This window comes from Anabrus simplex, chromosome 1 (genome assembly GCF_040414725.1).
Source record: "Anabrus simplex isolate iqAnaSimp1 chromosome 1, ASM4041472v1, whole genome shotgun sequence".
NCBI classification, from domain to species: Eukaryota; Metazoa; Arthropoda; class Insecta; order Orthoptera; family Tettigoniidae; genus Anabrus; species Anabrus simplex.
This window is the reverse complement of record NC_090265.1, coordinates 1,014,136,316-1,014,159,737: the sequence shown is the minus strand read 5'-3', so window position 1 is coordinate 1,014,159,737 and position 23,422 is coordinate 1,014,136,316.

Here is a 23,422-nt window from a genome sequence, read left to right as displayed (position 1 = left end):
TTGGTAGAATAAACTCTTGGGCCACTCTTTCTCCTCCACTTGGCAAACAAGTATACTCCTTCTGATACCAAAGACTTCAAACTTTGATTCACCTGTGGCACAGTTTTCAGTCTGTTTCTCTAACTGGTATTTCTGATGAATTTATAGTAACTTTTAGTTGTTTGATGAGGTTGACCTGGCCATGATAAGTTCTCATTAATGCCTGTTCTATTGGGTGCATTGCACTCTCCCTGTAGACATGCCACATTGTTTTGCAGTTTGACAAATTTATAAACCTGCTTCTGTGAGTCTACAATTGCAGGTGTGTCTACTGTGTCTTCAACCTTGAATTAGGTAAACAAACATACCAGAAGAGGTTGCTATTATTTATGTACACAACATACTGTATGTTTTGTAAAAATCTTCCATCTATGAGTAGATGGAAACACACACATAAATATGACATTTTTATAAATGGATTACTATTCCTTCACTTACTCAATCATAACCATCAATTTTGCATTAGATTTAGAGGATATTCTATATAAATTATTAGGTATATTGAAATTCATGAGCAGTGGTATATTTGTGCTTGTTTGACCATCTAGTAATGACAAATGTTGTTTATATCATGTCAGCTAGCACTTGAGATTTTTAAAATGTTTATATATTATACTATGTTTGGTGAATTTAAAGATCTGATGGTCTACTGAGGAAGTAAAGTTTTCTAAAATACTATTATATTTACCTGTTGTGATCATGTAAAATGTGCATTGCAATTACTAAACAACAATAATGAATGGGATATAAAAAAATAATTTTTCAATAGTAATAACCTATTTAAACTTATATTTACAAAATATAAATTAATTTTTGGATCTAACATCATCAACGTTCAATAGTAAAAATTTACATTGTAATCTAACTGCAGTAAATGGAATATTTGTTTAATTTCCCAATATTGATCAGATTCATCCCAGTTTACAGTACTTTGCAGATTAATGACCCTAGCAAGCATGGGCGCCCGCAAGTGGGGGGCACTTGCCCCCCCCCCCTGGAATTCTAAAGATGTTGATGTTCAATTGTTTAATATCATACCAGATTATTTCATAAACTGAAATTACTGACAGTCATCTAGCATATGTTATAACTGGAAGTTTCTGTAAACAATTTAATGTTGCTGACATTATATTGGTTTTTACATTCAAGAAAATTGTTAATGTGCCCCCCCGTGGAAAAGATCCTGCGGGCGCGCATGCTAGCAAGAACAATTAAGGAAACTGAACTTCCATTCCATGCATTGTTGGCTCCACGGGCTCTGAACTTTAGAGTGTGGGTTGGAGACTACGGGGCCCTTAGCTGAGTCCTGGCATTGCTTCCACTTGCTAGGCTCCTCACTTTCATCTATCCTATCCGACCTCCCTTGTTCAACTCTTGTTATTTTCTGACCCCGACGCTATTAGGTTTCCGAGGGCTAAGGAGTCTTTCATTTTCACGCCCTTCGTAGCTCTTATGGCCGATATTTTCATTTTTCGAAGTGTCGGATCCCTTCCATTTTTTCTTTCTGATTTGTGTTATATAGAGGATGGTTACCTAGTTGTACTTCCTCTTAAAACAATAATCACCACCACCATGCATTGCTGACAATAGATAGAAAATATTCCTCAAATGAAGCATAATAGGTGAATTTCAAGCACAATATTTGGGTTAAATTTTCAAAGGCTTTAAATATGATATGTGTAGGGATCTGAGAAAAACAACTATGCGTGATTGTTTTTTAAGCACACGTGCATTATCAGGGTTTAAATTTAGAATACTACATGATGATATCCTTTCAAAGCCACTACAGTATTATCCTTACTACTAGTAACGTAATGTTCATCTGGCACAGAACTGTGCTCCCCTCACTTTGGAACTGAAGTGAGAAACAGTGATGCAAAATTTTGGCAACAGTGGGGTAGGGAATGGCTATGACTGGGAAAGGATGCAGCCATGGCTTTAATTTAGCTACACCCTCAGCATTTGCCTGGTGTGAAAATGAGAAACCATCTTCGGGGCTGCTGACAGTGGAGTTTGAGCCCATCATCTCCCAACTGCAAGCTAACAACTACATGGACCAAACCACACAGCAACTTGCTCGTTCATTGAATATTACTGTTCTGTTTCCCAGACATCCTATTTACATACATACATTATCATTATAGACTGTTATGCCTTTCAGCGTTCAGTCTGCAGGCCTCTGAGAATTTACTAAACGTTGCCACAATCCTTGATTTGCAACTAGTGTTGTGGCCTCATTTAGTTCTATACCTCTTATCTTTAAATCGTTTGAAACCGAGTCTAACCATCGTCGTCTTGGTCTCCCTCTACTTCTCTTACCCTCCATAGCAGAGTCCATTATTCTCCTAGGTAACCTATCCTCCTCCATTCACCTCACATGACCCCACCACCGAAGACGGTTTATGCGTACAGCTTCATCCATCGAGTTCATTCCTAAATTAGCCTTTATCTCCTCATTCCGAGTACCCTCCTGCCATTATTCCCACCTGTTTGTACCAGCAATCATTCTTGCTACTTTCATGTCTGTTACTTCTAACTTATGAATAAGATATCCTGAGTCCACCCAGCTTTTGCTCCCGTAAAGCAAAGTTGGTCTGAAAATAGACCGATGTAAAGATAGTTTTGTCTGGGAGCTGACTTCCTTCTTACAGAATATTGTTGATCACAACTGCGAGCTCACTGCATTAGCTTTACTACACCTTGCTTCAATCTCACTTACTATATTACCATCCTGGGAGAACACACAACCTAAATACTTGAAATTATCTACCTGTTCTAGCTTTGTATCACCAATCCGACATTCAATTCTGTTGAATTTCTTACCTACTGACATCAATTTAGTCTTCGAGAGGCTAATTTTCATACCATACTCATTGCACCTATTTTCAAGTTCCAAGATATTAGACTGCAGGCTTTCGGCACAGTCTGTCATTAAGACCAAGTCGTCAGCATAGGCCAGACTGCTTACTACATTTCCACCTAACTGAATCCCTCCCTGCCATTTTATACCTTTCAGCAGATGATCCATGTAAACTACGAACAGCAAAGGTGAAAGATTACTGCCTTGTCTAACCCCTGTAAGTACCCTGAACCAAGAACTCATTCTACCATCGATCCTCACTGAAGCCCAATTGTCAACATAAATGCCTTTGATTGATTTTAATAATCTACATTTAATTCCATAGTCCCCCAGTATAGTGAACAACTTTTCCCTTGGTACCCTGTCATATACTTTCTCTAGATCTACGAAACATAAACACAACTGCCTATTCCTCTCGTAGCATTTTTCAATTACCTGTCGCATACTGAAAATCTGATCCTGACAGCCTCTCTGTGGTCTGAAACCACACTGGTTTTCATCCAACTTCCTCTCAATGACTGATCGCACCCTGCCTTCCAAGATGCCAGTGAATACTTTGGCTGGTATACTAATCAATGAGATACCTCGATAGTTGTTGCAATCCTTCCTGCTCCCTTGCTTATAGATAGGTGCTTTTGTCCAATCTGAAGGTACCCTACCAATACTCCACGCTAATTTTACTATTCTGTGAAGCCATTTCATCCCTGCCTTCCCACTATACTTCACCATTTCAGGTCTGATTTCATCTATTCCTGCTGCCTTATGACAATGGAGTTTATTTACCATCCTTTCCACTTCCTCAAGCATAATTTCACCACCATCATTTTCCTCCACCCCATGAGCTTGGCTGTTTGCAACACCACCAGGATGATTTCCTTTTACATTGAGAAGATGTTCGAAATATTCCCTCCACCTCTCCAGTGAATCCCTGGGATCTATTATGAGTTCACCTGAATTACTCAAAACACTGTTCATTTCCTTTTTCCCTCCCTTTCTAAGATTCTTTATTACTGTCCAGAAAGGTTTCCCTGGTGCTTGATCTAGCCTTTCCAGGTTATTACCAAAATCTTCCCATGACTTCTTTTTGGATTCAACAACTACTGTATTTGTTTTGCTCTGTTTCTTTCATCTACATACAAATCCCTGTCTGCCTCGGCCCTTGTTTGGAGCCATTTTTGATAAGCCTTCTTTTTACATTTACAGGTTGCTCTCACTTCATCATTCCACCAAGATGTTCGCCTTTTCCCATCTTTACACACAGTTGTTCCTAGGCATTCCCTTGCTGTTTTTACTACAGCATCCCTGTATGCCACCCATTCACTTTCTATATCCTGAACCTGCTTACTGTCTAGTGTTCGAAACTTCTCACTAATCATATCCATGTACTTCTGTCTAATTTCCTCATCCTGGAGATTTTCTACCCTTACTCGTTTGCAGACAGATTTCACTTTCTCTACCCTAGGCCTAGAGATACTTAGTGGTCTGTATCATCGAAAAATCCACGAAAAACTTGTACATTCCTAACAGATTTCCTGAATTCAAAGTCTGTTAAGATATAGTCTATTATGGGTCAGGTACCCCTAGCCTCCCATGTGTAGCGGTGAACAGCCTTATGCTTGAAGAATGTATTCGTAACAGCTAAACCCATACTAGCACAGAAGTCCAGCAAACGCTTCCCATTCCCATTATTTCCATATCTTCCCCACATTTAGCAATCACCCTTTCATATCCTTCAGTTCTATTCCCAACTCTCGCATTGAAATCGCCCATTAGCACTATGCTATCCTTGCTGTTGATCCTGACCACGATGTCACTCAATGCTTCATAAAACTTGTCAACTTCATCCTCATCTGCACCCTCACATGGTGAATACACAGACACAATTCTTGTCCTAATTCCTCCCACTGCCAAATCTACCCACATCATTCGCTCACTTACGTGCCTAACAGAAACTATGTTGCGTGCAATAGTATTCCTGATGAACAGTCCTACCCCACACTCGGCCCTTCCCCTTTTAACACCCGTCAAGTAATCTATCTCTTCCTTGTTATTTCCCCTTACCTGAATATCGTTTACTCCTAGCACATCCAGATGCATCCTCTTTGCTGACTCAGCCAGTTCTACCTTCTTTCTTCCATAAGCCCCATTAATATTGATAGCTCCCCATCGAATTCCATTTCGTTCACCAAGTTGTTTCCAAGGAGTCCCTCGCCTGTCAAATGGGAGTGGGACTCCATTACTCCCATACGTCCGAGGCTTGGTTAAGATGTTCTGAGCTCGGTAAATTCACAAAGCAGGATGCTACCCTACTTGCACATAGTCCAAGTGAGGATCTCTCCTCTAACGGGTTATGGACCACCGGTGAATTGTATAGTCCTAGCCACCTGAGCACAAGGAGGGCCATGACTCAGAATATGTCCGAGATGCCCACTCCCATTCCATAGCAACTGGTATCCTGACTCTCAGCACCACTTACTAGGCCATTCAGCCATTGTCCATGGTTCACGAACTAGGACGTGACTACAGTAACCCACAAACATGAACCATGACATCCTATTTATGCCAACAAAAAAAACCATCCCAAGATTCTTTGTTTGAATAATATTGTGTTATGACTTTTATGAAGATGTAATACATAAAAATACACCAAAGCACCTGACAGGGAAATTTGGAATGAGTTTACTTTACAGCTATAATGACATACCGGTATTGTTGTCACTGATTTATTTATGACAATTTTATCCTTTTTTTTTACATGAATTGCTGCTAAAACATGTATATATTGCATATTCTGAAACCTCCTTTTAGAACAACTAATGTATAAAATCTTAAATAAATTGGTAAAATGCAAACAACAGTATCATGTAAACATTTTTATTTCCAAATATACCTTTTTATGATTCCATTAGTAAGAACATAGGTGTTCCTTTCCTGAACATATTTATCTTTTAAAATATTCCAGAAACTCTATAAATGATCAGGACAATAAAATACTACTGTTACAAAAATTTGAATTGAAGTTCATTCTTGTATATCTTAAGCAAATTACAGAGAACTAGGTTTATTAAAACGTAAACTACGCCTTTCTTTCACAATCTTTTTCTGCTTTATATCATAGTTCTTCAATTCTAGTGTAAGTATAAATATGGAATAGATACTGCAAGAAAGAGAAAATATTTAGTGATAGGAATAAAACAGGATGACTGTGAAAAAAATACTCGACAGTAACAATACTTTCTCTTCAGCCGAAATCTCCCTACAGCTGGATAGTTACCAGGTCTCCTTTTGTCTACTTGTGTACCCTCTATTGTCTTATTTCCTTCAACTTTTGGCCTTTTTAGCTTTTCTGTTTTATCTACAGGCTTTGTTGTGAGCTCTTTAGGCTTTTCATGAGGCTTCTGTAGTGCTACTATAGGAGATTTAGTTACAGGAGTTAATTCCTTGCCAGGTGTGACTTCTAGAGACAATGCTGAAACTTTGCTAGTAGTAATATCAGTTTTGCCTGTAGTTTGAGTTTGCACTGTTGGCTGCTCAGTTGAAGTAGCTTTAGTTTTATCTTTTGGCTGCTTGGCTGTGGCTGTAGTAGTTTTCTGAACTTCCTCCACCTTTACTGTATTTTCAGTTTTCTTAGTTGTTTCTGTTTGTTTTGGTATGTCATCCTGTGGCACTTCCTCCACCTTTACCGTATTTTCAGTTTTCTTAGTTGTTTCTGTTTGTTTTGGTATGTCATCCTGTGTGAATTCCAATTTCTCTGTTGAAGCTACAGTAGATTCTGGAAGTTTCTTTGTAGCTTCATTGGTTGTTTTTCCTACCGTTGTTAGGTTTTGTGTTTCTTCTTGTAATTTGGTACTTGTAGAAAGATTTTCTACAGCTGTAATAACTGACTGCTCAATTTCTGATGTACCTGAAACAAATGAAGGAACTGAATTGTATTATTATTATTATTCTCACATTGTGATATATGGAAATTATGGCAAATTTTAATGAAAATTTACAGAATGAGTTTAACCTCATTACTAAAAGCTTGCCATGACTATTTCAGAACATTTTAAAATACATGTATTTATGTGTAGATTTTTTTGGATGGCCAAACATAAGAAACAACAATGAGATTAAACAAACAATGATGGTAAACAAAATGAATGAAGATGATTTTCACAGGCTCTATTGCCTTCTCAGCACTTTCATCCAGCTACTAACCACCAATTTGCATGACTTCTCATAACCACGTAACAGCGATGCTAGAGCATTAGTTTGATACCGGTACATTAACAATAACTCATGAATATAAGTTGGCCAGATTTCTTTTAGGGACACACAAATACGTTGTTTTGCTCCCAGCAAAATATTACTTAAAGTTACTAAAAAAACTGTCAAAACTAAAACTAATAATAATATATAGTTGTACATATAAATGTAGAACAACTCTTAAATATTTCAAGATAAAAAATGCTACACATCAAAATTAAACTGGTTAGATGGCTATATCTTACCAACAAACTAACATTTATCAATCCAGTTAACTATTAATTCACTGACCTTTCTGTCTCATTTCATTTGGAGCATACTTTTGTGCTTAGTAATTTACATGAAACGGTTCTCTTCATGACATTAAAATACTTGCATTTATTTGGGTGATAAGCAAATTCCAGCATATTACCACCTGTTCATATTTTGATGAACAATGATGATTTTATGTCCATTTGCTTTCTACATGAAGAGGAGCCTAGAAGGACATATTTTACTCTCTTCCTATGAATGTAGTTGTATTTCACCACAGAATTAACAACCACTTTGAGAGAAGCTATTCTGTAAAGCCATTTCTAAGTTCTTAAAAAGTTAATTTCTGGCATTAATATGGGTTTTATGGTAATCTGTTCATTGCCCAGATAAATACTCTGTGGATTATCAATAGGTTCCATAAAAATCCAGCTGTTACCCAGCAGATGTCTCCAAAGATGGCCAATTTCAAATATAGAACTTAACGTGTATCTCTAATACATTGGCTGTTCTAACAGACTGGTTAACCCATTTAGAGTGCAGGTGATTAGGGTTTAAGTAGCGAGGGTGGTCGCATTTTGAACCCTTTTATTTTTGAATCATGTTTGTTTTAAGTAAAGCTATCCTTTAAAATAATATTTTTCAAACTAATTAGTTGCCGAAAGCAAACGTGAAGTAGAACCGTGAAAAATTAACTAATGATGAAGATAGCTTTCTCAGTTCTACTACTGCAGAACCGGTAGCTCCATCACTGTTGGTTGAGGTAGACTTACATGCTTACCTCTCCAGTACTTCCAACAATATCAAGCTATTGCCGGGGATGTTCTTAAAATTAAATGTAGATATTCTGTCAAGTGCCCCTGGAGAGCATCTTTTCAGTAAATGCAAAGGTATACTTTCCTCCAAGAGGTCACTGCTTAGTGATGAGAATTTTAATTTTGGAAATTAAATAGCAAAATTATTTGAAATGCTAAAAGTCACTAACTAAAATAAAAATTATGAGAAAAGAAAATAATTTTGAAAGTACCAAGGTATCATGCTTAGTCTTACTTAGTGATGACAACCACTTGAATGGTCAGCATATTAGCTTTCAGCTGAGAGGGTCCCAGGTTTAACTCCCAACCAGGTCAAGCATTTTAACTGCATATGGTTAATTCTTCTGGCTTGGGGACTGGGTGTTTGTTTCCATCTTAATACACTTACCCTTATCTACACACACCATAGATACACACAATTGTGAATACATTCCTCCACATACAGCTGATGTGAGAAAGGGCATTTGGCCATAAAACTGAGTCAAATCCACTACAAGTGCTGACCCCAACAAGCTAGAATAACATAGAGGGGCTGTATGCATGACATCAGCGCTTTCTGTGGAAGCAAGTTGATAACGGGCAGCCATGTTAACGGCTGTCAAAATAAAGCGAGATGGTGCGAGAACATATTTATGGCATGGCAATTTAATTTTGTACGTTTTTGTAAGTTTTAAGAAGTGAAAAGATAGATTCTCGCTTTCAAGAATGCCAGCCTTATGCTCAGCGTATGGTTGTACTAACTGGAGTAGGCTAATAAAACCAAGGATATATCATATTTTAAGTATTACTGAATGATAGCCGAGATCACTATTTGTATTGTATGTTTGTAATTAAACCCATTTTAATGCTTACACAGAGAAAGTACTGATAACCACTATAATTATTTGTTGGGTTATGTTTCAAATTTCCTTTAAAGAACAAGGAATTAACGGAACAATGGAGTGTGAGGATGAAAAGAGATAAATGGTATCCCACCCAATACAGTCACTTATGCTCTGTACATTTCGAAGATAAGTACATGTATGAAACAAATGACCAACGGCGATTACTGGCAAATGCCATTCCAACTCTATTTAATTTTCCTTCACATTTACAAACAAAGAAAATGGAGCGCCCACCGCCAAGGAAACGTAACCATGAAGTCACCTATTTCGGTCAAATGTACACCAAGCATTGTGAATACACTATTTCAATATTTGTGAAATTTATGCAGCCTTTATTGTAGATGTCAGTTGCATTGGTATTTAAAACTAGGTTACACTTCATAATGGACAACTTCCAAGGTTACCACCTTTCGGCTAGTAATCCCAGTATGATATGGTAATGAGAAAAAAATGATATGTTCCTTATATTACGTTTATAATAAATAGTTATATTAAACAATTATACTGTACAGTACTCATGGGCCGCCTCTATGGTGTAGTGGTTAGCGTGAGTAGTTGCCACTCCCGGAGGTCCGGGTTCGATTCTCGGCTCTGCCACGAAATTTGAAAATTGGTACGAGGGCTGGAACAGGGTCCACTCAGCCTCGGGAGGTCAATTGAGTAGATGTGGGTTCAACTTCCACTTCAGCCATCCCTGAAGTGGTTTTCTGTGGTTTCCCTCTTCTTCTCCAGGCAAATGCTGGAGTGGTACCTTCCTTTCCTCTTCCTTGTCTATCCCTTCTAATGTTCATCCCCCCATAAGGCCCCTGTGCAGCATAGCAGGTGCGGTCGCCTGGGCGAGGTACTGGTCATCCTCCCCAGTTGTATCCTCAACCCAAAGTCTCATGCTCCAGGACACTGCCCTTGAAGTGGTAGAGGTGGGATCCCTTGCTGAGTCTGAGGGAATAATCAACCCGGGAGGGTAAACAGCTTAAGAAAGAAAGAAATAAAAGTCAGTCCTCATGGGGATGCAATACTTTTAAAATTATGATCAGAATGAGGTTGTAAACTATTATAGGTCCCTATCCTTTTAAGTATTTCTGTCATAAATATTTATGTCCACGTTTTTTTGTTTTGAATTTACGCTGAACCACAACAGCCAAGAAGGGTAACGCTCTTGTTCCAATTTCGAGGTCTATTCGTATGTCACTGTGCGACGATTTCGAACTACCCTACAATCAGCTGATCGTGTTGTGGGCCTCGTGCCACAACAAGATGAAGTGGCAATGTTCGCAGCCCATGATTTTTAATGCTATAAGCTTTCGGCTAACGGTCTTTAATTCTGCCCCAGTATTTTCTACACTTTTTGTCATTCAGTGATCACTTCCCCTTGCTTGTGTGACCACAGGAAACACGGTGGACGTTCGTTCTATTTGCTTCACTCAGGTAGCGCTTCCGCCTCTCTATTTTATTCTAGCTCGTTGGCTGGCCCCAATAAATTGGGAAAAAGGTTAGGAAGGAGAAGAGTGATGATTTAAAAAAAGAAAAAAAAAGAGAGAGTTATATCCTTTTCTTTGCAAACTTAGGTATCATTCCAGTCTCATGCAAGAAAATATGTCAATGATTTACCTTAAGACTGGCATTCTGTGTAGTAATTGTAATTTTACTGATTACTTGTTGAAAAAGTAATATGTAACTTTAACTGAGGAAAATATTTCTCAAGTAACTGTAATTCAGCCTAATTACTTTTTTCTTGACCTTTTACCATTGCTGCTGATGTTGCCTTCTTCTGGCTATTAACATTCAGCCTAATTACTTTTTTCTTGACCTTTTACCATTGCTGCTGATGTTGCCTTCTTCTGGCTATTAACATAATGTATAACAGTGGAATAGTTAGTTTTCTCAAATGCCTTTTCAAGTTTTTGCTTAATTCGCATACCAGAAAACTGGCTGCATGACAACCACATCCAGATCAGATGGTCTGTCAAATTATCCAGGACCGAGCTCGGTAGCTTTAGTCGCTTAAGTGCGGCCAGTATCCAGTATTCGGGAGATAGTAGGTTCGAACCCCACTGTCGGCAGCCCTGAAAATGGTTTTCCGTGTTTTCCCATTTTCACACCAGGCAAATGCTGGGGCTGTACCTTAATTAAGGCCACGGCCGCTTCCTTTCCACTCCTAGCCCTTTCCTATCCCATCGTCGCCATAAGACCTATCTGTGTCGGTGCGACGCAAAAAAAAAAAAAAAAAAAAAAAAATCCAGGATTTCTTTAATTGTTGAATAGCAACAGTCACCTAAGTAAATTTTTCTATGTATGGATTGAGATGGGATGGTATAATTAGAGTATTTTTCGAGATAAGTTCAAAAATTGTGAATACATTCCATGGTATATTTGCAGCAAGCAGTATTACGTAAAGATCTCTGTAAAATTATTTTTTTCTCAAATGCAGAAGGGCTTTGAAAGATTAAAGTTATCTTGAAGAGCCCTGGCAGTTAACCACAACACACTAGTTTGCACTAGTGTGGCACCAATTGGATCTTCCTTACACAAGCAGCTGCTTTACTACAATGCTAACAAAATATGAATTACCATCTGTTCTGAAATATGATGGTCCACAGTTGGAAATCCATTGTACAAAGTTAGCACTTTTGAAATGTTTGTCTTTCAGCATTTGAACATGGTTTAATAGTATACATGTTCAATACTCCACTTCAGTAAGAGAACTAAAGCAATAAAACAGATTGTCTAACATGTACTACAGTAGCTGACACATAGGGTCACTGAAATAATATGGGGAAGTCCATTTGAGAATGCAGTCCGTATACAGTATATGGCTACGCAGATTATGTGGTCATAAACATTTTGTATGTTCTATTTGTTGCCACACGACTAACTCCGACATTTATTATCTTGCCTCATATCAACACTTCCTTATTGAGTGATCTAATGGTAAGGGCAGCCTTGCATTTAGATGCATTCTTAGACCCCTTATTTTTCTCTAATACAATATAAAACTAGTATAAAACTTGGCAGGAAATTTGGTCTTATTTGCTATTTTCATTGTAAACTCTCTACTATGAAATGAAATATGTCATAATATAAATTATATTTTTTCTGTCGAAACGTGTTAAATGGGAAAATTAAATATTATATGTTATAAAGCACTTAGGCTTTGCTTTCTGTATGATACATGAAAACAAAGAAGTGATACAATTGCAAATCTACCCCACATTCCAGGGGTAGTTTGCTTGCCTCTCACCCGAAGGGCCTGGGTTCAATTCCAGGTCAGGTTAGGGATTTTTACCTGGATCTGAGAGCTGGTTCAAGGTCTTCTCAGGCTACATGATTACAATTGAGCAGCCATCTGACTATGCGATGGCAACCCTGGTTTAGAAAGCCATGACAAACAGCAGAGAGGATTCATCATACATACAAGTAATCTGCAGGCTTTCAGGCTGAGCAGCAGTCACTTTGTAGGTGAAGGCTATAATACCATGATGGGGGGATACAAATCTGATGTCCTGTGACTCACTGCCAACTACTATGATGCTGATTCATTTTCCCTCACTGTTCTGTCATCCTGAGTGAATACACAGCCAAAATATTTTTACATGATTTTCTTACTCCATTTTACCTTATTCTCCCTGATGTACAATTTGCGTAAATCTCTTTCCTTCTAAACTTACTTTTGTCTAAGAAATGCTTAGTTTCATCATCATCATCATCATCATCATTATCATCATCATCATCATCATCATCATCATCCTCCTCCTCCTCTGTTCCCTGTTCCAATTGTCTCTGGGTAGGGTAGTGTATTAATGCCCTCCACTTCACTCTGTTCTTCCAACATTCCTCTATGAACAATGTGAATGTTGATTTCTCTGTCTTTGATGCACTCCTTCACTGTATCCTTCAGTTTAGATCTGAACTGGCCTCTAGGTCTCTTCCCTGTCATACTTTCCTTGTATGCCTGCTTTGGCATTCGTTCTGCTGGCATTCTCATCATGTGGCCATACCACTTCAGCTTCTCTGAATCAGTCACCTGTCCTGAAAACTCCCAACCCATCTTTCTGTCTTGTCACTTCACAGTGTACTAGAGTGGGCCGAAAAACCTCAAATTCTTTTTTCCAAGTAGTAATACCGCGGAAAAGTTGCTAATTGGGGAGAATAAAACAGGGTAAAAAAAGAAACAAAATAGGTTCTTTTCTTCCGGTCGCGCACGTGCTCTAAAGCTTGCCGAAATTCGGAAAAATGTGTATTTTTACAATAATTTCTACCTTTCTTAACTTGTCAATATTTAAATGTAATAGCTCTAGTTGACTCTTACTCGAACAAATAATGATTTAGAAAAAAGAAGGGTTCAAATCGGTTAAGGTCTTCCGCTCGCGCAACAGCCGTCAAAAATCTAACAAATTCTCGCGCTCATCGTACCCTGCTCGGGTCAAAGACTCTAACGCTCAGCCCACCTAGCACTCTCGCACCACGCCGCGGCATTGTTGTGTCAATCTGCACTTATCCCTCGTGTTTGATGTGTGTTTCATTCGCTCTTCCAGTTACTATTGTGGCATTTGCATCTACTGTATTTTGATGTTTGTTTTGTGTTATGACATTTTCGTGTAACTTTGTGACTTAACGGTGGTAAACTATGGTTGTACCTCCGAAACTCGTCACAAGACAGGTATTTTTGATTGCTCTATATTTGCTGCACCTGAATACTTTTCATCAGACAAGCTTCCTACTGGTGAGGTCGTGATTCAGTGTTGTTCACAGGAAAGATACCACTTGGCGCTTCAAGTTAATAACAAGAGCATCAGTTTTTCATATGTTGCCAATACAGTAGCTAACAAAATAATTGGTTTGTATCAGAAAGCATCCATCCCAACGGTTACAGATAAGAGAATTGTGCAACTTATAAAAGTGTTGCATGATAAATATTATAGCATTCATAAATCATATACCCGGTACTCAGGATAAGAATATGATTCATTTAAGCAGAAAATTGATGAGTTCAAGCAAAAACGCTCATTGCTTTTTGACGTAGCGGCTTGCAAATGCCCCATTGTTGTGCATTTGTAACAGAACCCCTGATTTATGTAAATGCGATATAACTGTTAACTGTGTGCAAAATCAAACAAAATACCTGCTATTGAGCTAAGATTTGTTTCCTTATTTCAAGCACACGGAATAGGAAAAATTGGAGGGTTGGTCTTGTCTGAAACAAAGAAACGTATTAAATTAAGGAGATCGCGTGACAGCCATTTAACTTGGGATGATGAATCTGAAACTCATCAGAAGCCCTCGTGCTCGTATTCAAATGTAAATATTGTTGAAACTGATGATGAAAACCAATATCTTGGTCACTATCGCTACTTTTACTAGAAGGATAACAACTTTAACTTGTTTGATGAAAAGTCTTTGTGTGCAGAAAATATAGGGCAATCAAATACCTGTCTTGTGATGCGTTTCTGAGGTACAGCCATAGTATACCACCGTTAAGTCACAAAATTACACAAAAATGTCATAACACAAAACAAACATCGAAATACAGTAGATGCAAATGCCACAATAGTAACTGGAAGAGTGAATGAAACACACATCAAACACGAGAAATAAGTGCAGACTGACACAACAATGGCACGGCGTGGTGGCGAGAGTGCTAGGTGGGCTGAGTGTCAGAGTCTTTGACCCGAGTGCGGTACGATGAGCGCGAGAATTTGTTAGATTTTTGACGGCTGTTGCACGAGCGGAAGACCTTAACCGATTTGAACCATTCTTTTTTCTAAATCATTATTGGTTCTAGTAAGAGTCGACTAGAGTTATTACATTTAAATATTGACAAGTTAAGCAAGGTAGAAAATTATCGTGAAAATATACATTTTTCCGAATTTTGGCAAACTTTAGAGCACATGCGCGACTGGAAGAAATGAACCTATTTTGCTTATTTTCTTACCCCGTTTTATTCTCCCCAATTCGCAACTTTCCCATGGTATTATGACTTGGAAAAAAGAATTCGAGTTTTTTCGGCCCACCCTACTGTGTACCCTGTTTCATCTACTTCTTCCTCTGATGCTTCTCTCAGGAACCTCATTTCAGTTGCTTGGATCTTACGCTTGCTTCTCTTAGTGTGCCCAATTTTCCATTGTCTGACTTAAATATTTAAAGCTGTCGACAATGTCCAGCGGATAATTACTGACCCTTATGTTACCTCTTCCCATTTTATTCCTCCTTGTCACCACCACTGCCTTGCTTTTATCTACACTTATCTTCATTCCAAAATTCTCAGTTTCCTGATTTCACAACTTAAGTTGCAGCTGAACTTCCTTTTTTTATCACCCCATATAACATTTCATCTGTATAACATTACTTTCATTTGACCTGCCATCATCTTGTGCATTCTATCTTGATTCTTTCCATAATTATTATGATAAATAACATGGGTGACAAGTTGCCTCTCCATGGCTCAGGCGGTAGCGCACCGGCCTCTCACCACTGGATACTGTGGTTCAAATCCCGGTCACTCCATGTGAGATTTGTGCTGGACAAAGCGGAGGCAGGACAGGTTTTTCTACAGGTACTCCGGTTTTCCCTGTCATCTTTCATTCCAGCAACACTCTCCAATATCAATTAATTTCATTAATCATTCAGTAATCATTGCCCTAGAGGAGTGCGACAGGCTTTGGCAACCAGCACATTTCCTACCCTCATCACTAGATTGGGACTTCATTCAATCCATTCCTGACCCAGCTGAATGACTGGAAACAGGCTATCGATTTTCAATATGGGTGACAATACACGTCCTTTATCTGAAATGTGGAACCAGCTTGTTTGGATAGACTTAGTTCTCACCAAACAAGTTTGGTACATAGCTTTGATCATTTGCATTATTTCCTTGTAAATTTGTTGTTCTTCGAGAGTCCTCCATACCAGATATCTCAGAGATACTGTCGTACAAGATATTTCTATATGTAGGAATGTCAGTTCTATATCCCTCTCATACTCCTACTCTTTTACCATAACTTGTCTTAATGTAAAGATGGCCTCAAAAGTCAATCAATCACTTCTGAATCCAAACTGCTGTTCTCCAAACCTGTCTTCCATCTTGCCTCTAATTATTTTGTCTAAGATTCTCTCGAATATCTTAGCTGTGTTTGGGATATCGATGATACCCCTGAAATGATCATATTTTTTCCTATGTGACTTTTTGAAAATAGTTTTTCCATATTAGTTTCATTCTATACTTATGTACAGTGTAACCTGGATAATTTGAATGTTTTAAATTTGAATTAGTCAATAATTCAAACTCTTCCTGTGTCCCTTGAATTTCTTATTAATATAATATTAAAATATCATCTCTAATTTATATTGGTTAATTTGAAGTCACAAACTCAAAAATTCTAAATAAAGTTTTTATTTCTGAATAGTTTTCATTACTTAAATAGTCCGGTTCTTGGTTTCAACCACCACATTGGCACCTGGCTGGCATCGAGTGTCTGTGCTCAACGCCCTCAAGGTCGCTTTAACTGTTAATCACACTGTGTTCACAACAGTCAGTCTTCTTGCAGACGTGGAAGGTCGAGAGTCTTCCTAAGTCTTTTCAGTGTACTCATGTAGTGTTATGTGCGAAGTTCGTGTTCTGCTGAGTACTGTAGGGTATCATGACTCTTTCCAAGCCCTGACATGTTTGGTACAAATCGCTGACTCTAGCTGAAAAAATTACAGTTACTGAAGAAGTGGAAAAAGGAGTAAAAAGGAACTCGGACATTGCTAAAGAATTTGGGATAGCGGCGAATCCACTGTCAGCATTTCTGTCGAATAAGGATAACATTTTAAACAGTCCAGGAAATAGTATAGGAAAAACATGGACCAGAAAATCAAGACATTGATGAACATACGTTAAAGTGGTTCAAGCAAGCAAGAGGAAAAAGAATATATATCAGTGGGCCTGTACTTCATGTGAAAGCAGAAGGGTTTGCTACAGCCTTGGGGAAAACAATTTTCAAGGTGATGGCTTTAAAGACAGAAATAAAATTTTGTTCAAAAATGTTTGTGGGGAAAGTGGGTCCCCTGATATGGTCACTGCAGATTCATGGAAAAACTATTTGGTACAGATGATTGTGACAGAGAAAAGGACATTTTTAAAGTTGATGATATGGGTTTGTTTTGTGTGGTACGCTTGTCAACATGAAGTCACTATGACTGGGCTCTTGTGCAGGTACTGGAGTCCAGTAAATGTCTATAATTGTAAGCATACATTATCTTGATGCTGTCAGGTCATCAGCCCAGAGGCTGGTTGGATCCTCAAATCACACCACCAAAGATAATGTGGTTATAAGGAAACCCCAAAGACCAAAGGCAGCACCAAAATGAGGCATACTAGGCAAGATGAGGAGTGAAGTAGTTTGCCATTGCTTTCCTCACTGGGTCAGAAAGTACTATTGCAGCACAACTGACCCTATGAGCAACACCTTTCATAAAACTCATACGCATAGGTCGTGCTCTGAATGTCATTACTCAGCACCACCCATACCCCAGCAGCTACCATATTGTCACAGCCATGGATGAGACTGGGACTTCGGTGGAAGCTACACTTTACTCTGGCCTGTGCCAAGAGATGGATGCAAAAGTACTGCATCCATCAAGAAATGACAGCAGGCAATATCTTGATTCACAAGCTGGTTATTTCATATTTTGGTACAAGAAGACAAGGCAGGAACTTACTTAATAAACCATACCTTAAGACGCCAATGTTAAATTCCCATTGCAACTTACAGGTACATTATGGTTTTGTTAGACTCCACAACTTGTTTCCAAGGTTATTTTAAAGACATTTCCATATGGTCACATCATTGTCACTCCTTGCATCACGTAGTTGAACGATCAGGCTAACAAATGGTGTTCAAATCTAAAAATCAATATTTCTCACCCTTTCCACCTTTACAAGATATTAGAATCATTCCGTATTGACAGTTTTCACTTGTATCATACATATGTATTGAATAGGAGGACACATTAAATTTTCCTTTGTAAACTTTCCACCTTTTTCCATCACAGCATAAACTTTTGTCATGTGACTTAAGGTATGGTTTCCTGAAGAGCGTCACAATTATACCCAGAGTGTTCAGATTACGCTGCATGCAAGTATATGTAAGTCAGGCAAGTTAGACTACAAGTTAGCATATGAACTGCATGCATTTGGCTATGGAAGTGTCTCTGAAAGCCTGGGGGTATATTGCTAATTATGGGTCTCAGGAACAAGCCCTGGCAAAAAGGAGGAGAAAGGTTTTGGGAAACAAGCAGATTTTCCTTCTTAAAAGCTATGACCCTCTCTGCATGCAGTGGAATGCCACACAAGACACCATTATTCTCCTTTTGAGAACTCATACTTATTTCTCTCTGTTCACAATCTTGCAGCACAATCTTCAAAGTGTTCTTGCTGGTTGCTATGTGAAATCTGCAGTGTTTTTAATGATAAAATTAATATACTACTTTTATGTAGTATTGTGATAATGGGTGATTGCAACATAATGTGTCAGTGCGATATTGGCAAACTGAAATGGAAACCTTTCCAAGTTTTAAATTTTGAGGAGAAGCAAATATACTTTCTTGGGATAGACCAGTGATATGCAGTAAAAAAAAAAAAAAAAAAAAAAAAAAAAAAGACTTCAATGTCATTTTAATACAAAGCTGTATGAAGAACATACGTGGTTAACTAGGTGTGAAAATCGAAACAAACTATTCTGCAGGCCATGTTTATTATTTGAGAGCTTGGAGATTAAGTCACCATGGACTGGTACCGGCTATAACAATCTTAACAACTTGCATACTGCAATCTGCAGACACAAGAAGTCTGTGAGTCACGTTAATGTGCATGTAACTTATAAAGAGAGTGGTAGGGTTCATGTAGATCTTGCTTTATATGAACTTCGGTGGCTAACTGTTTAAAACCATAATGCAAAGGTGAAAATAAATAGGGAAGTACTAAAACAACAAATGTGTTATCATGCACATCAGAAACTCAAGTTCAGAGGACATTGTGAAAATCTTGATTCATCTAACCTTGGTAATTATATTGAACTCACTAGCTCAATCTCTGAAGATGACAGTTTGTTAGCTGAGCATCTTAACTCCTGAACGGTCTGTCAGTGACATTCAAAATGATATATCTGTAAGCAGTGTTTTATTACCAGGCAAGCTGGCTATGCGGTTAGGGCCACGCAGCTGTGAACTTCCATCCGGGAGATAGTGGGTTCGAACCCCACTGTCGGCAGCCCTGATGATGGTTTTCCGTGGTTTCCCACAGGCAAATGCTGGGGCTGTACCTTGATTAAGGCCACGGCCGCTTCCTTCACACTCCTAGGCCTTTCCTGTCCTGTCGTCACCACAAAATCTATCTGTGTTGGTGCGACGTAAAGCAAATTGTAAAAATAAAATGTTTTATTAGCTTCAATAAAAAAATGAAATTCATGTTGCTCCTTTCATGACTATTCTGTTGGATGAAGCCTTTGATGTGTCTAACAAATCACAACTTTCAATAGTTATCCGATATGTATCATCAGAGACATCAGAGATACTTGGGCTTTACATATGTGAGCTTCATTTTGTGGTCTGTTTAGCTTCTCCTGTCATCTCCACAATTAAAGATTTGAATTGTGCAGAGAAAATCATGGGTCAGGATTATGGTGGGGCTGCAGTATTTTCTGGAATGTTGGGCAGAACACAAGCATTAGTAAGACAGTCTTTTCCAAATGTTCTGTTTGTTCACTCTCTAGCTCATAGACTTAATATAGTTTTAACTCAGTTAACATAAAGGAATGTAAGATATTTTGCAGTACCCCCAGCGGACTTCCATTATGCTTTTCTCATTCCACTAAGAGAACCCAATTACTTGATGAAATTGCAGGCTGTCATTTACCTGCAGTGGCTTCAAGTCATTGGAATTACAACAAAGATTGATAAATGTAATTAAAATTGATCATGAGAGTTTCCTGAAAGTATTTTATTCGATGCTGGATAATGCAACTTGTTGGGATAGTGACTCTGTTGCTGTACAGCCAGAGGGTTTAATAATAATGTTATCTGGTTTACATCCCTCTATTTTTTTTATGGTTTTCAGAGACGCCAAGGTGCTGGAATTTAGTCCCGCAGGGGTTCTTTTACGTGCCAGTAAATCTACCAACATGAGGATGACCTATCTTAACACCTTCAAATACCACCGGACTGAGCCAGGGCCAAACCTGCCAATTTGGGGTCAGAAGGCCAGCGCCTCAACCATCTGAGCCACTCAGCCCAGCTTCATTGTCTTTCTAGAGGACATTGCAAACTGCTTTCTTCTCATAGTATTCTCTAATATTTTTGACCTGACAGAGCTATTGTCCTTTCCAAGTAGTTATGTATCAAATATGTATTATGGTGCAATTCACAGCATAATGTTCAAAGTGAATTCTTCACCAACATCAAATCTATAAAAATAAAATAGATTTTTGTCTATACAATTAAAATTTTTACTTCATCCTTTGAATTTATCTTGGATTAGGTTTACTAGAGTCAGTTCAATTTTTGTCTGATTGTTCAAGAACAGCTGGGATATACACTACGCTATATATTATTTGACTACTTTACAGTGCCACAGCAATATTAATGGGGGCCAAACCAAGAAATGCCTAATTCTCCTGTTAATTTTTTGTTATTTATTCATACTACCCAATTAATGGGTTGCCACAGGACAAAGTACATTACTACTAAAGTATAGTATATTACTACTAAAAGTGTATTACTACAATATAAGTCTGTATGCATTTTTCATTAGCTGTATTGAAAACTGAACATAGTAAACATTGTGTAAAATATAATTTAATATCATTTCCGATACTTTATATTCATGAATTTTAAATGCGAAAGGAATAATAATTGAGATATTCATCTTTTTTCTTTTTGGTTTGTTTTAGCCTACTAGTGACCACGGGGCTCGTCTTAACTCTTAGCTAAAGTCTTCTGCTTTTTCTTGGCCCAGTATGCTTTCATTTTTGGCTGTGTGCCTGCTTCCTTCCAACCATTCACTTAGGTCTGGTGGTCCCTGCACTCTTTTTGCTTGTGAGGGACAGTGGGAAGACTCCCTGTAGGATGGCCTGTCGGTACTGAGATCGGTTCCCTATGGTCTCTAATGGGATCTGTAGTTCCTCTAGGACTGATTTTACTGAAGTGACTCACTTGGTCTTGGAAGCCTTTCCCCTACTTGTCACTGTGAGGATTCTGTTGGTTAGCCCGCAGGGTTTCAGGCGGCTCATGTGCCCATAGGAAGTCAGTTGTCTTTTCCTCATATATGTGACTATGTCTTCTTCATGTTTGTTTAGCTCTTTGTTGTGCCTGATCCTGCAGGTGTTATCCTCCTCTCTTGTGGGTCCTAGCATCCTCCTCAAGTTCTTCCTCTCTTTAAGTTCTAGTTTCCTGAATGGGCCCTTTCCATTCAACAACAGGCACTCAGAGGCATAGAGTACAAAGGATCTTACCACAGAGTTGTAGTGCTTCAGCTTTAGGTTCTTGGAGAAGTACCTGGAGGTGTAGATGCTTTCACAGGAATGATAGGCCCTCTGTAACTTGGTGTACCTGGTGTCTATGGCCAAAGTTTCAATCTCGTTTGTAGCTGAAATCCATTCTCCTAAACAATTTACTGCAGGAACTTTACTTACGGTGTTGTTTCCTAGTGGGATTTTAGAAGGGGCCTGCTTTATATTAGTGATAAACACCGTCTTCTGCAGGTTGACCTTCAAGCCGGTTTTTGCTGCAATACTGTAGAGGTTCTGTAGTTGGTGAGTGGCCTCTTCCATACTGTTGGCCAGTAGGGTGAGATCATCAGCAAAGGCTAGACAGGGTAAACTGAAGTTGTCTTTCTTGTACCCAAGCTTCATTCCTGCTTATGATGACAATGTGGCAGTCCATTCCCTGATGATTTTCTCTAGTACACAGCTGAAGAGGATGCAAGAAAGACCATCTCCCTGTCTGACTCCTGTCTGGATGAAAAAGCTCTCAGAGAGCTCAACCCTGAATTTACTTTGGAGGTGGTGTTTATCAAGGCAGTTTGGAACAGTCTGGTGGTCTTCTAATCTAGGCCTAGTTCTTGCAGGGTAGAGAAGAGGGTCTGTCTATATACTGAATCGTATGCCTTTCGGAAATCCACCATAATGGCTACCCAAGGGTATCCCCCCTCGGCTCCTATATGTGAAGATGGTCTTGAGGTTTTGTATCTGCTCTGTGCAGGACCTACTGATGTGGAAACCAGCTTGGTATTCACCTAGTTGGGAGTTCAACTGTTCGGTGACTAGTTAGCAGGGCTGTAAAGAAGATCTTATAGGTTACAAGCAACACAGAGATGCCTCTGTAGTTGTTTAGGTCGGTCTTACTTCCCTTCTTGTGTAGTGGATGAATCACGGCTGAGGTCCATCCCTCTGGCAAGACCTCTGTTCTCCATATGTCTTGGATGATCTAGGTGATACTCTGCAGGGACTATTCATCTACATGCTTCCACATCTCTGCAACTATACCATCTTCACCTGGGGCGTTGTTGTTCTTGAGGCCTTTGATTATCTCCTCTATTTCTTCCCTGTTGGGTAGCACAGAGTCCTGGTTCCTGACAGTGACTTTCCACAAACTTTTAAATTTTTTCAGAAATATTAGTTCTAATCATTTATATCTGATATATTTTTAGCATATGAGCTCCCAATCAAGATATTCACGAATTTGTATATTTTTTTTAACAATTCCATCAATGGTGAGCATCGCTAACGTGGAAATACTGTTTATCATCATGGTAAAAAACTAACTGGCAATGGTTGTGGTTGCTGTTGTGACCTTTTTTTTATAAGATGTACAAAACTGCATGATCATTAGCCCCTATTTATCAGGAAGATAATGAAGATGACTATCAACATGAGAAGAAAAACATGATTGCCAAGGAAGAAAATATGATGATCTACAATGTCCTAAGCTCCTAAAACTTATCAACAATAACACAAACTACTGTTGTTAGATGAGGTGTACTTTGTCTCTTCTGCTGCCACACATCTCCATTAGATGGCATTACTGCTGCAATAACCAAACCTAACCCATCAATGATGGGTACAAAATAACTAGCTGTAAATAAAAATAAAATGAGAATGTACTGTAATTGCATCCATCTTAAAATAATTTATAACCAACATTTAATGTGATCATGTGTCATTCCTTGTACAACTGCTGGATAACTGCCTCAATACTCATACATTTTAGTCAAAGATTAGCATGCTTATTTAGTTCACTGAGAAGATTTTTGTATTTCATTCCAATGGATAGAGGACTTAGATAAATTGTTT